Here is a 12895-nt window from a genome sequence, read left to right on the forward strand (position 1 = left end):
TCGTGGATGCATTCAAGGCCAGGCTGGATGTGGCTCCGGAACCTGGTCTAGTGGCTGGTGGCCCTGCCCACAGCAGGAGGGCTGAAACTAGATGATCATTATGGTTCTTTTCAACCTAGGCCATTCTATGATTCTATGATTAAGCTTCCAGCTGTGCCCCACAGCTGTACACAGCTCTAATCTGATCTTAGAGAAGTATGCCTGAAGAAAAGGTTTCAACATTTTTGCACAGGTGCAATCTACCTTTCTCAAGCATGACATTCATTAAAATATACATACATCTCACATAGCCATATCATCATGTAGCTCAGCAAAGAACTTGGATTGTGTATCTGTTTTGAAACTTAATGGACACATACACAAAGGTGTATGATCAGAGCCACTAATAGTGTATTCAGAGTAAACACTTAAAAAGTGGCCAGTGAAGCCAGCCACTTTTGCTTTCTTAAGAGCCCAGCACACTTTCCTCCTCCTTGCTTTCCGGTTGAGTAAAAGCAACTGAACTTCTGAAATGCCAAGTGCAATTTTTTCCATCACTCAAACCCACATGGGCCTTGTTTTCCAATCATAAATGACCTTGCTTTGCATGTGGAGGTGGGACTAGATGGTCTCCAGAGGTCCCTTCCAGCCTCATCTGTTCCCCATCACAATAACCAGTTTAAGGGAAAAAGAAAAAAAGAAAAGAAAAAAAAAACCTGAGCACTAAAAACAATTTGATACAAAAAAAAACAAACTATTTATCCTACTTCATTTCCTATTTCACTCACTCCCTGTAACTGCACCCTTTTTCAGAGTACCCCCAATATTTCCTACTGTCTAAGTCTAATGCATATCTATCAGCTGGAAGCAACTGGGAGCCTTGCCAAAATACTTAGCTGGAGTCTTGCAATATTTGTCAAGCATCTCACAGCACCAGCTGTAAGTCAGGTGAATGTGGGAGAATTTTAACTTGTGTTTGTTTAAACCACATACTTGTAAGCTATCTTAGTTACAGGTGGGGAAAGCGTTCATAACAGTAGCCCACTGCATCCTGAACAAACAAACAGAAGCCAGAAGGGCATTTGAGGAGCCTAAGTCCTCAAAATTTTTAAGACTGCTTTAGTGCCTGTGAGTCACAGTTTACCAGTAGCTGGGCTTGAAAATATTGATGTTGACTGTGAATGGGTTTCAACATTATAAGCAACTTCATATTTCAACTTTAATTTTGTATATTGCATACAGTACACATCATAAAAGATTTCAAGTGGATTAGGAAATCTAGGGCTCAGAGTAGGCTGAATAATATTTACTTACATGCCTGGTATTTGCAGGGTAATTTGAGCAGTTTCTTTCCTCCTTTCTCTTCACCAGAAGACAGTGACTATGCTGAAAGACTACAGATCTACAATACTTAGAGGGAATTTCTGACCAAACTGCATGTATACAAGTATTTTCCATCTGCTTTGGCCACATCATCTCAAATCTAAAAACTATCTTCCAAATTTTTCCAGATCTTAAATTATTTGTCTCTAGTGACATTTTATTTAGGAGAAGAATAAAAGGCATGCCTTTTGTTTTGTCTGTTTTACTGCATACCTCTATGAAGCTCTTGAGCACCAAGAGGTCATCTGCAAACAGCAGGGATGCCAGGGAAATGTTAAGCAGTTCAGAATGTGAGTTTCTCATGAGAACTTGTCTGCAATGGTTTACACTGACCACAAGATAACATAGTATGACTCTTTTTTATCTTCTTTTTTATCTTTTTTATCATGGCAAGCTACAAAAAGTGAGGCTTAATCCATCTGATGTCCAGATTTTTATGTTTTCTTAGGAAGCTAGAGATGATCAAATTCAAAGTCCAAAAAAAGACTGCTGTTTCAACTAATTCTCCAGCCAAAAAGCATGTATGGCTCATTTTCTCAATTTGCAATGACAGGAGAACTGAGTTAATTTGGAATCATCACTCTAATCAATAGCTTCCCTAAAAACATTCACAGTCTTTTGTAGTTGAAAACACAAAGCCTGTTTCTGGTCCAAATGTGTTACTAGTGCTACCTAGCTGACCTGCAGTCAACAATGCAGAATTTCCATGGTTTCTGTTCCCTCTCACTGGTCTCAAAGGCTCTGACCCCACTGCTACAAGCGTTGCAGTGAGCATCCTCTCCTACCCTACCTCCCTCTGCATGCAGTTGGCAAAACAGACAATGTCATACATTTAATATGGTGGAGTCATATCACCTACGATTAACTGTCAGCATCAGGCCTCAAGCACACTGCAGGAATTGCCACTATAAGCAGCAGGGATAATACAGCTCCTAACTGAAAAAAACAAGGTGCCCAGCCACAGCATGGCTCTAGCGTGGTCTCTACCCTGAAGCACTGCAGTCCTCAGTGACAGCTAGACAAACATGATGCCTATCCCAGACCTCTGTCAGCTTTTTCCCCCTCCTTCCATGCTCCCTTTCTTTCTCCACTCATCATGCCCAAATTGGTGTGTGATGTCAGCTGCAATGCTTCTCCAAAACTGTTGTAATGGCTTGAGATGGGTTTTTTTTTGCTTGTATGTTTTTTGAGTAAGTGGGCCCATGCATTATAACCTTAACTTAGTACCACACAGGCTGCATGGCTGCCCTTCTTTCCATTGAGGGAAAGGATCACCTCTCTCATAGGGGAAAGGGCTTGCTCTTCCTTGTTCTCACAGGGAAAGGCACTCACCAGTTCAGTTTTCTGTTAGGACTCACCCTCTGCCTGTAATAGTTCTTTCCCTGCAGCATGCCTTATGGTGAAAGTTGCTGAGATACTAGGGAACGGGGGCAGGGGTTCTATGGCTGTGACACGTTCTACAGCTGACCCAAGAACTCTGGGGTAAAGGTATAAATCAAAAACGGCACCACTAACTGACACAATTAGATTCTATATTCAAATCTATGCATTAAAACTACAAAGAAAAAGAGTTTAATGGTTGAACAATCTCACTTCCTAACACACGTTTGCTCATAGCACAAAAAACTTTATCTAGCATTAATATCAGCTATGTGAGAAATTGGCATTTTCTCTGGGAAAGATTCAGCAGCAAAGATAAATTGTACCTACCATTTAAAAAAACACTGTCAATTGAGAGATGGGAGAGCCCATTTTTGTACTATTAGGGGAACATTCATTTGCTGCATCTTAAACTGCTGCACGCTGTATCAGAAGACACCCCAGCCTACCTGGGTCTTTCATGTCAAGTACGCAGCCTCCTAGTTAATGAGTTACTTAACAGCTCATAAGTGTCCCTAAGCTCCTTGCAACCATAACCATTACCATGCAGCAAATCAAGCATTGATGGCACCTACAGGTGTTTTCCATTTCAAATGTAAGAAAACAGTAGAGAGACTACACTAGACATCCCATAAATAAATTATACTTTTTGTTTTATGACAAAAGAAAAAGAAGATAAATTCATGGGCACCCTGTCTGCATGTCAGAGGACAGGCCATTCTAGACTGCTATTTTATTTGGTCACTAAAATATGGAAAAAAAATAAAACTATGTCAGCATCCCAGGACACTTCAGCTCAAGCTTCACATCAGGATCCTTCTCCTGAGCAGAACCAAGACCCGGTTTGTTTTCCTGAACACTGGACACAGCCACTCGCAGTTCACAAAGACCACAGGGGGAGGCGAGTACAGCAAAAGCTAAGCTTGGATTCCTCCAGATCAAAGGTTGCAATCCATTGGCACCATAACCCTAACTAAAGTGTCTGGATGGACTTTGAAATATGCTAGAAAATGTGAAAGTTTGCAAATTAACTTTCACGTTACATCCTACTCAGTTGGTGTAGAGTGCATTAAATGTTAGCATGGAGTGTGTGATAGAGCGTACTCTTAGGAGGGCATGCAGCATTAACATCTGTACTTACAGGATCACTGGCAGTTACAAACAGTTATCTAAGTGACTGATAACCTAGGCCTCTAGCACAAAGGTTACTATTGCTTTTTCATTTTTGGCTATGTCCTGCTAGAAACGTGTGCTTCTTTCCTCCTATACAAATCTTCACTTGGAAATCTGTTAATACTAGAGTATCTGTTCACTAGTAGAATATAGTGCAGGAATGAACTATAAGAAATGAATGAATAAGAAGATGGAGATATCTAGCATGCACTCATGGAATCCAAACCTAAATGGTTTTATTCCATGAGAAAGATTTGGTCTGATTATTTTGTATCTGGTAACTTAAAGATACACAATGCATGCCCAGGCTAGTATGCCAAATACTAAATTAAATCTTAGCAGGGAGTACTGTGCACTTCTTGGAACGTTTTCCAGATAACCTTGATTTCAACAACTGCATTTATGCCTATAAAATACTTCAAGAGTCATCATTTGTTCGCACTGCATCCATCCTATATTTCATAGATTCTGTTTTGCATGCAATGCACGTATTACAAATGATGCATGCTCATGAGTATGTAGCTGATGTGTAAAAATACAATCTCCAAATGCACATACTATATCAGGGCATGCAGAGATCTTCTATAGCTTAGATCTTCAATGTTCTTTAACTTTCTGAAGATCTACAGGCAGAGAATTAAATGTCCTTTTCACTAACATTCTCTCCCTGCCCTCAGCTTTCTGGATAATTCTTTGGAGGGTGCATGGGATATAATTATTTTTGCTGCCAAATAATAGCGTGTATACATCTATGGTGGTACTAATGCAATTTTTGCCTTCCTCCTTTTTTTTTTTTTCTATAAAAACAGGTTACAGAACCTTTAGAGCAGCATCACTTCATCCATGTTATGCATGGCTGTGCAGCTCCAGTAGCAGAGGCCCCCAGGGTTAGGCATCACAACATGAGTGATGGCAGCAATGACATCACCCCTCAGTGATCCCTTGCAACAACCTCGTAGGTTTGGACAGGGCTGAGGAAATCTGGATGTGTGCTGGCATATGCAAGCAGTTGTCCCAAAGCAAGGAAGAGCAGTGTCACTCTACAGGCTCACAGAAATGCAACCCCATTCAGAGAAATGTGAAGCCACTCAGAGAAGCACATGCCTATGGTATAGGGTCCAGAAGTCACCTTCTACACTTCTGGCTTCTGCACAGGACTCACTTTTTATCCCAATGGAGACGAGGACTGTATAGGAAGTTGGGTTTCTCACCCAACTCCATTTCCCTTCCTACAGCTTTATGCCCACATGGAGCCAGGCCAAGCGATGGCCATAAGGGCCTTGCTCCCAGGTCTGTGAGGCCACGGAGGGAAGAGGTAACTGAGCCAAGGGAAGTCTGCAAACCTCATCAGGCAGTGTTGGCATCTGCTAAGGAAAGAGGCAGGTTGACTTTAAAAGCATCAGGGTGCACTGACCACACTAACAGAACAGGAAGAAAGAGCAAGAAAATAAATCCAAGCAAATTGCATTTGATCTGGAAATTATTAATATCTGAAACAATAACGACAGACCTCCTAAATACCATTTGCATAGAATCCTTTCTTAGAGCCAAACCACACTTTAAAGGACTTCATCTCAAAAGAGCACTGTCGAATTGAAAAAGAACTACTACCACGAGTAAAGGGCTGCAATGCCAAAAGATGTCAGATTGAACACGAAACAGAATTTTCATTCTTTTGTGTACTCCATAAATATTAACAACTTGACACCCCATAATGAAAACAAAACGCACTTAAGCACGGGCAGAAAACCCAAACTAGCCAACCATTCTTCTTTTAGGATTACAATTGGAAATTGGTTGCCGAGGTCAGAGTTTTCCAGCATCACTGTAGGTTGGAATTAACTCTACAGACATGGAAGTACAGAACAAGAGGAGAACCTGGCCTTGCTTGGTGAGAGAGGACTGTAATTGCCATGAAACAGCCACGCCATCCCTCCAGTACTTCAATAGATGGAAGCAGCTGATAAATGCTCTGGCAGCCAGCTGGCTCAGCCAGTCTGCAACGGCAACAAGCAGGGAGAGAGATGCTGCATGGGGTGAAAGCAGCTAGCCTGCCTGCCAGGGCCCTCCTGGAGCAGCCTCATTCCTGCAGCCAGCAGGCACACGGGGCCTGGGGGTCACAAAACCAAGAAGAGACAGTAGTGGCTCCACAAGAAGTGATGTGCAGTGTGCAGTGAGCAAGGCTCGCTGCAGTGTGCTTTTTTTATTCTGAGTTCAAAATTTGCCTGCCAGTTCTCACTCTGCTCATTCTTCTGATAGAAGTATCATAGAATCCTTGAAGCTGGAAGGAACTTTTACAGGTCATCTAGTCCAACTCCTTCACAGCGTACAGGGACACAACAGCTCAATTAGGTTGCTCAGAGCCTGGTCCAGCCTGGCTTGGAATGTCTTCAGGGACGGGGCTTTTACCACATCCCCGGGCAAACTGTTCCAGCATCCAAGTGTTTTCAGTTGTAATTGCTTGTTTTTTCCTAATCTCATCATTTTAGTCAGAAAAAAAGATTTGTAAGTCATTCTCTTTGCCTATCAAAGTATGGCATTACCTTCTAAGCAAGACTTCCACTTTCTCAGGACATAGAACAAAAAGCAATCAGTAGCTGTGAGGCAGGAAGAAAAAAAGGCCACAAAGGTAGACTCCAGCTGTTCAGTTTCGGTTTGACTTGGAACATTCACAGAGTGTGGGATGCACTGAATTCAGGGTTCTGTCCCAAGCATCTCTCGACAAAACTTTTCTATATATCCCTTGGAGAGAGCTGAGGAGAGCCTCTGCATGTGGAAAGCAGTGGGGAATAAAAATAGGGAAATATTTGTTTTAATTATTTCGCCCCTTAAACTAGTAACAGCTGTTGCATACACTATCAGGAAAGAAATACTTATAAACATTTAGGTTATTGCCTAACAAAGTACAAATCAGTTGTACTACTGAGAAGGGCCACAAGCCACTAAAATGCAGCTTCGCAATGCCTTGACACTCTCTCAAAATAAAACAGAAGAACATAGCTACAGTCACCTCTACCAGTGCCTTCATGTAGTTTCTTCCACCAATCTCAAGAGCCAAAAACAGAATTCAAGGGGCAATGGTGCATGAGGCAATAGAAGTATTCCAAAACCAATCACAAACATTTCAATTTTTGACTCCTTCATGCAAGTCCTCAAAGAGCCTATCAAATGGCTGCCTGTTTCACTTTCCACAGTGCTCCTTGTCTGAGGTAGGAGTAAGCTAACTTCACTGAAGGGTCGAGACACCAAGACGAATAACAGTTTGGCTCAAGGAATGCCCATCAGCAATGCTGTGCATGAACGCTTTTCCTGCAAGTTTTTGTGGCAGAGATGGGGGCCATTCTGAGCTGTTACACTTCCACATCCTCCTTCAGTGCAGGGGGAAGGCTCTGTGCAGTGTGTTACTAAAGCAGCTTCTTCATGATTATTGAATGAGGACAGGGAAGTATTTGGTACATATTTGATATCAAACTACGTGTTGTAGGAACACACAGGAGAGATGGTCCCAACTTCAAACACAGGAGACAAAGAACCCTGTTGTTTCCAGCATTAAGTGATGTCTATTAAAAGCTTGGGGAACTCAATAAGCAATTCTGTGGGTAGACTTTTCAGCAACAAGTCCCTAGAAATTACTTGGGGCACCAGTTACTGTCACCACCCCGGCTTGTTCTTCAATATCCCTGGAAATACTGACCCTGCTCTTACATTAGCTGCAGCCCCTTGCCTTCTGTGCAAGGCTCAGACCCTCCTGAAGGGAAGTAGCACTGTTTGTGATCCTACCATCTTTGACTGAGACAAATTGTATTTTAGTGCTCTGGTAAATAAAGACTGTGGGCGTACCCCCCTACCACAGCTCAGCAGCCAGCAAGGATTATTTGTGTAACTGCTGCTGAGGCAAGGTGAAGCAGGAGGGCAATCCCAGCTCTGTGGGTGGGGTCCTGTAAGCCCACCACTGGCATCAAGCTTCCCTCCCCAAGACTTGAGTCACCTTGAAGCATCTGGCAGCCCACAGATACATGGTCTGTTCAGAGAAGGGCAAGGATTTATAGTACCCTTGGGACTGGCTAGCCCGCAAGCTTGTAGAGAGCACTCACTGGGGGAGAAAGTGCCCAAGTTTGAATCTGGGAACCCCAAACCACACGCAGTGTGGCTACATGGCAAGCAGTAATGATGCTGATCGCCTTCTTCAGCCAACTTAAGGATTGCTGTATCATTAAACCTGCTATCTTTGTTGCAGATAGCGGCCGAGCACTTCCTTGGAAACCTAATGGAGTTCTATACACAAATATTTGAAATTCAATAGACATCAGCCATGTTCCTCAGGGTCCAGCTCAGGAGGATATTCACAAGTTCTATGCATGTACTTAAAATTATCAAATATCAATGGATTGCATTATGAGTGTCTCCAAAAAGTACACCTTAAACATGCTTCCCTCAATCAGCCCTACACAACCCCAGCTTTGTACCAAAGAAAATTGGAGTAAATAAAATTTTTAAAAATTACAAAATATTTTAAATAGACATAGAATCAAATTATGCTTTTGAACCTTTTGATATGTACTAAGAGCAATGTTTGGGGGTTTTTTTGTTTCTTTTTCTTTTTTTTTTTTTAAAAAAAAAGAGGACAATTTTGCTAGTTTAATTTAAACCAGCCATGAAAACAAAGGATTTAGCTGCAGTGCAGTTAATGATTCCAATAAAAAACTAGCTGTTTACATGTTTGACACTCAGACTGTTCCTGGCCTCTTTTAGCTGTTCATACAACACATTGTTAAGTTAACACTTAATAACACTAGATTAATATATAACAGAGAGATGGTGTATCGCAGCCTCGTTTGCTTTATTTAGCAAGTTCTATTAAATTCTGTTTTTCTCCCTCGGAGAATCGTAAATAAGCCAATGTTCACCTTTGAGAATGAAAGTCTAAAGTGCAACTTAATATGAGCAAATCACTTGGCAAGTCATTTGTGACCCACAATTTGAAATCACATTAAAAGTACCTATTCTGCCAAATGGGAGATCTGAAGCCAAGTGGAGCATGAAGCAGAGGAGCATATCTATTGCCCACTTCCACCCCCCTCTTCCCCAAGCCTTTGAACCTTACCGAGAGCAGGGCTGATCTCTAACTGTCCATGAACTGAAGAAATAGTACCTGTAAACCTCAGCTTCCTGATGAACTTCACAGTGCAAACTGGCACTTTGGACAACCCATCTCCCTAGGCAGTTTGTGGTGAAATTTGGTGGACACTATGAAATTCCTGCTCCATAGAGCACTGGGATCGCTACGGTGTGTTAGGTGCTGTGGCACACGCATGTCATAGAGCACGCGACTCTAAAGCCCAGAATGACATTATAACACCCTCCTCCTTCTCTGCATGGGAGCTGGGCAGCAGAAAACTCCCAAAGTTTGAAGCGAGGATTTTGGAAAAGATCCCTAAAGGAGACCATGGCTCAGGCATCTAGGAATGCACAAGGCCTCTTGACACTGAACAGAGGGACTTGCCTTTGCAACAGAAACATCTTTGTTCAACAGGAGCCCAGAAGACCATGAAGGCAGCCAGTCACCCAGCAGGAGGACACACAGCGTGACCAGGGGTACTTGTATTAGAGAGTGTGGGGGCAGATCTGTCATCCACACCCAGGACTAGACCGTATCTGCAAGTCAGGGTAATCAGTGGGAACTCAGCAAACCACCCATTGTTCATCACTGCCCTTTTGTCCATTTCCCCAGGCTGTGCTGAATTCACATATCCTCTCCCCAGAGCAGAGGGGCAGTAGAAGTCAAGTACTGCCACACGTATCCCAACCAGCGTGCATGACCATAAAAACACACTACAGCTGATTGGGAGCATCCTGCTCTGAGCCAGTGAAGCTGCTTCCCTGGCTTAGTGGGAGGTTTTTGCTGAACTGGCTTGGAAGCAGCCATGACCTTAGATTCCCAGCTTTACATAGGTCTTTAGGGGCAAAAGTGGCTTACACTTTAGTACAGAATACACGCTAGTTTTCCTCCTGTGATTTGCTCAAGTGCTCAGGCCCTTAAAGTCTATGCTACAGGAGCAGGAAAAATCAAATCCCTACACAAACCAGTGTAGGAGGAGATAATTAATTCTGACTGGGAATTCAGCAGGGATATGGTTCTTTTGTTAATAGCGGGTGAAATGTATGTAAGAACTATGAACACAGCTACACAAAAGTCCAGGTGTGAGCAGCAGTGAAAAAGCAAAACTCCTGCCAGCACATTTCTGCCAGTGCTGGCTTACACTCTGTGTTGTGGGGAGCGTCTCAGTTCCTCTGCTTGGGTTCAGGCTCTTGGAAAGAGCTTTTTTATTCCAAAACACTTAAATGCCAAAAATAGAAATGAAATCCCTACCTCAGCTCCTGCAGAACACAGACACAAAGCTCTGTTCGGGTCCAGCTCTAAACGTATACATTTTAACCAAATGTTCAAGGTATAATGTAATAAATTATAGCAATTCAGCAGCAATTGAGCATGCATTTTTACACAATTCTCTAATAAACACAAATGAAGAGATAATTTCTAGACACATCTTTTCTTTCTAAATCAATACCATACTTGGGATACATTCTACATAAGGTGCAATTACACAGCTGCAATACTACTGGAGCTCTCCTGCCTTGCCCTGAGGTTGGGCTGGAAAAGTTTGAAACTTACCTGTGTTAGAAAGAGTACAGAAAGCTGCTTTGTGTTATACTTCCTGATGACTGCTTTGCAAATGGCAAGTGCAAGTGAGTGCCCACTGACACACAGCTACCCAAATCACAGGAGCACAGAACATTCAAGGCCTCATTCTCCACCACCAAGCTGCATTCAGCAAAGACAAGAAATGTGTATCTGTTGGGTAATTCAGCTCAGGGCAGATATCTGGGATCACTGGGGACCTGAAGCAGTGCTGCCACCCCAGCAGGGCTCCCTGCCCAGGCTAATTAGTTGGTCTGCAAAGAACAAATACAGCACAGTGCTCCCCAGGTCAGTGCCCACTTGCAGCAGCTCCAGCAAGCTGCTCTGTACATCTGTACAAACACCAGGCTCTAGACTACACTGCAACTATGATGCACTAAGAAAAAGCAGGGAGAAGCCAAGGTTTTCACAACTGTGTTCTCCCTTCATGGGAGTTTACCAGCACAACAACACAGACCCCCAGCCCTGTCCCCACAGGGGACCCATTTCTGCCAGACCCCAGCAACTGCACTGCCTGCAGGGGAGGGCAGGGCAGCAGCCTGGAGCTGACACAATGGTGAGGGGCTGCGGCTGAGGGATAGGAAGGAAGCTACACAAAGCCTACCTATGAAAAGGTGGGAGCCAGCTCCACAGCATTACAGCACGCACTTGTGCAAAGCAGGGAGCTCAAAAGGAAGATGAGACTGAAAGCATTAAAGGAGTGTTGTAAAGACAGACAAATAAATTACAATGCTGATACAAAAGTAGGCCTTTTTAAACTTACTATTAGTTCTCTTGATAGAGATTATTACATAGTTAAGGTAGTATGGATAAATCAGATGGAGAAAGCTTCTTCATATAAACAATAATTGGTGCAGGGAAACTAAACAATTTCAATTAGATTGTGGAAATCATTGCCACAGGATACTGTAAAACCAAGAAGACTTAAGAAGTGCTCAAGCAAACTTATGAGAAATAGTTCCCTTTTTAGACACTAGATGTACAGCTCCACATTAAACTTCCAGTCCATACACATAAGTATCAGACTAGTTAGACTCACAACTTATGTACCCTGGTATCCCTCCACGACAAATATTTTTCCAGCGTAATCATTGAGACTGTCTCTTTTGTGGTTGTGGTTTCTCCTGCCATGATTTTTTAATAGGATTTCATTTTTTCCAAATTATTTAATACATTACTTTTTTTTGGGGGGGGGGGGGAGGGCAGGGGAGGAAGGAAAGGGGAGGTGGGATAAACCTTAAAAATGAACCTTTTGCAATTGGCGAGAAAATGAAAAACAAAAACACCAAGGGTAGAAGAACTCTAACATAAATCATTTGAAAATATTGTTAGAAGAAAATTTTGGAAGATACAAACCCCCAACTTTTACTGAAAAGAGATCCCCACCCGTACAAGTACTGTTCCAGCCGGCGTATTTCAAAGGGCTCGCCTGCCCAAGAGCTTCCCCTGCTGCCCCCAGAGGCACTCCGGCAGTCCTTCCACTTCACTGCAGCTACCGGCAAAAGTCACTCCCACTTCCCCATCCACGCAGCACCTTCACCGAGATTCAGCTCTCTAGCAACCATTACATACGGCACATAATTTAACAGGGATGCTGCAGATTTAATAAGGCACCGATTATATACAATTTCAGAAGACATCCAAGTATAATATTGATATGGGTGGATCACAGGGCTGCAAAGTTGCAGAGACATTCCGTAATCAATTGGCATTTAACATTACAGCTCGCAAGCCGACAGGATCTCTGTCAAGTACATAATTGGTAGCTTTAATTAAAGGCCTTCCCACAGCTTCATAAAGAGCTGGAGACCAAGGGCCTGCAACAACTGCAAAGAGATGACGAACTTCATCAGGTTCTTATTACTCTCCGATACACCACCAGTAGTGGTCACGTGCTAATTACAGGGCTCTTGCTACAGCACACTGGGCAGTCTTCCAGACAGATATCTCCTCTGCAATCAGAGCCACTGCATCTTATCAGACTGACTATTAACTTGGTCCCTGCTGGAAATGTTTCTACATCTTTCCTCAGGTCTTGGAAGCTATATTATTTTGTATTTCGGGCATTAATAAAAATACAGCGGTAAGAAATGTTGATAAAACTGTTGCTTCTCCTAGATCCCCTTGTTGAGGAACCACACTCGGGGTGAATATTGTCCTGTCAGGCAAAATGTGGGAAGACATCCTTCCTAGCAGTGCTAGCACACCAATAACCGCGCTGGCTGCAGCATCTGCATTCGAGGCAGGAGCTGAGAGCCAGAGGGGTCACTTCCCAGCTCA

At 43.0% G+C, this 12895-nt stretch overlaps 1 long non-coding RNA gene across 2 annotated transcripts in view; it reads right to left on the reverse strand.

Annotated features, from left to right (window-relative positions):
- Window positions 1-12895, reverse strand: part of LOC116216805 (uncharacterized) — a 163854-nt gene that overhangs the window by 143223 nt on the left and 7736 nt on the right. The window lies entirely within an intron of this gene.

The sequence above is a fragment of the Meleagris gallopavo genome, chromosome 7 (genome assembly GCF_905368555.1).
Source record: "Meleagris gallopavo chromosome 7, MGAL_WU_HG_1.1, whole genome shotgun sequence".
In the NCBI taxonomy this organism is placed as follows: domain Eukaryota; kingdom Metazoa; phylum Chordata; class Aves; order Galliformes; family Phasianidae; genus Meleagris; species Meleagris gallopavo.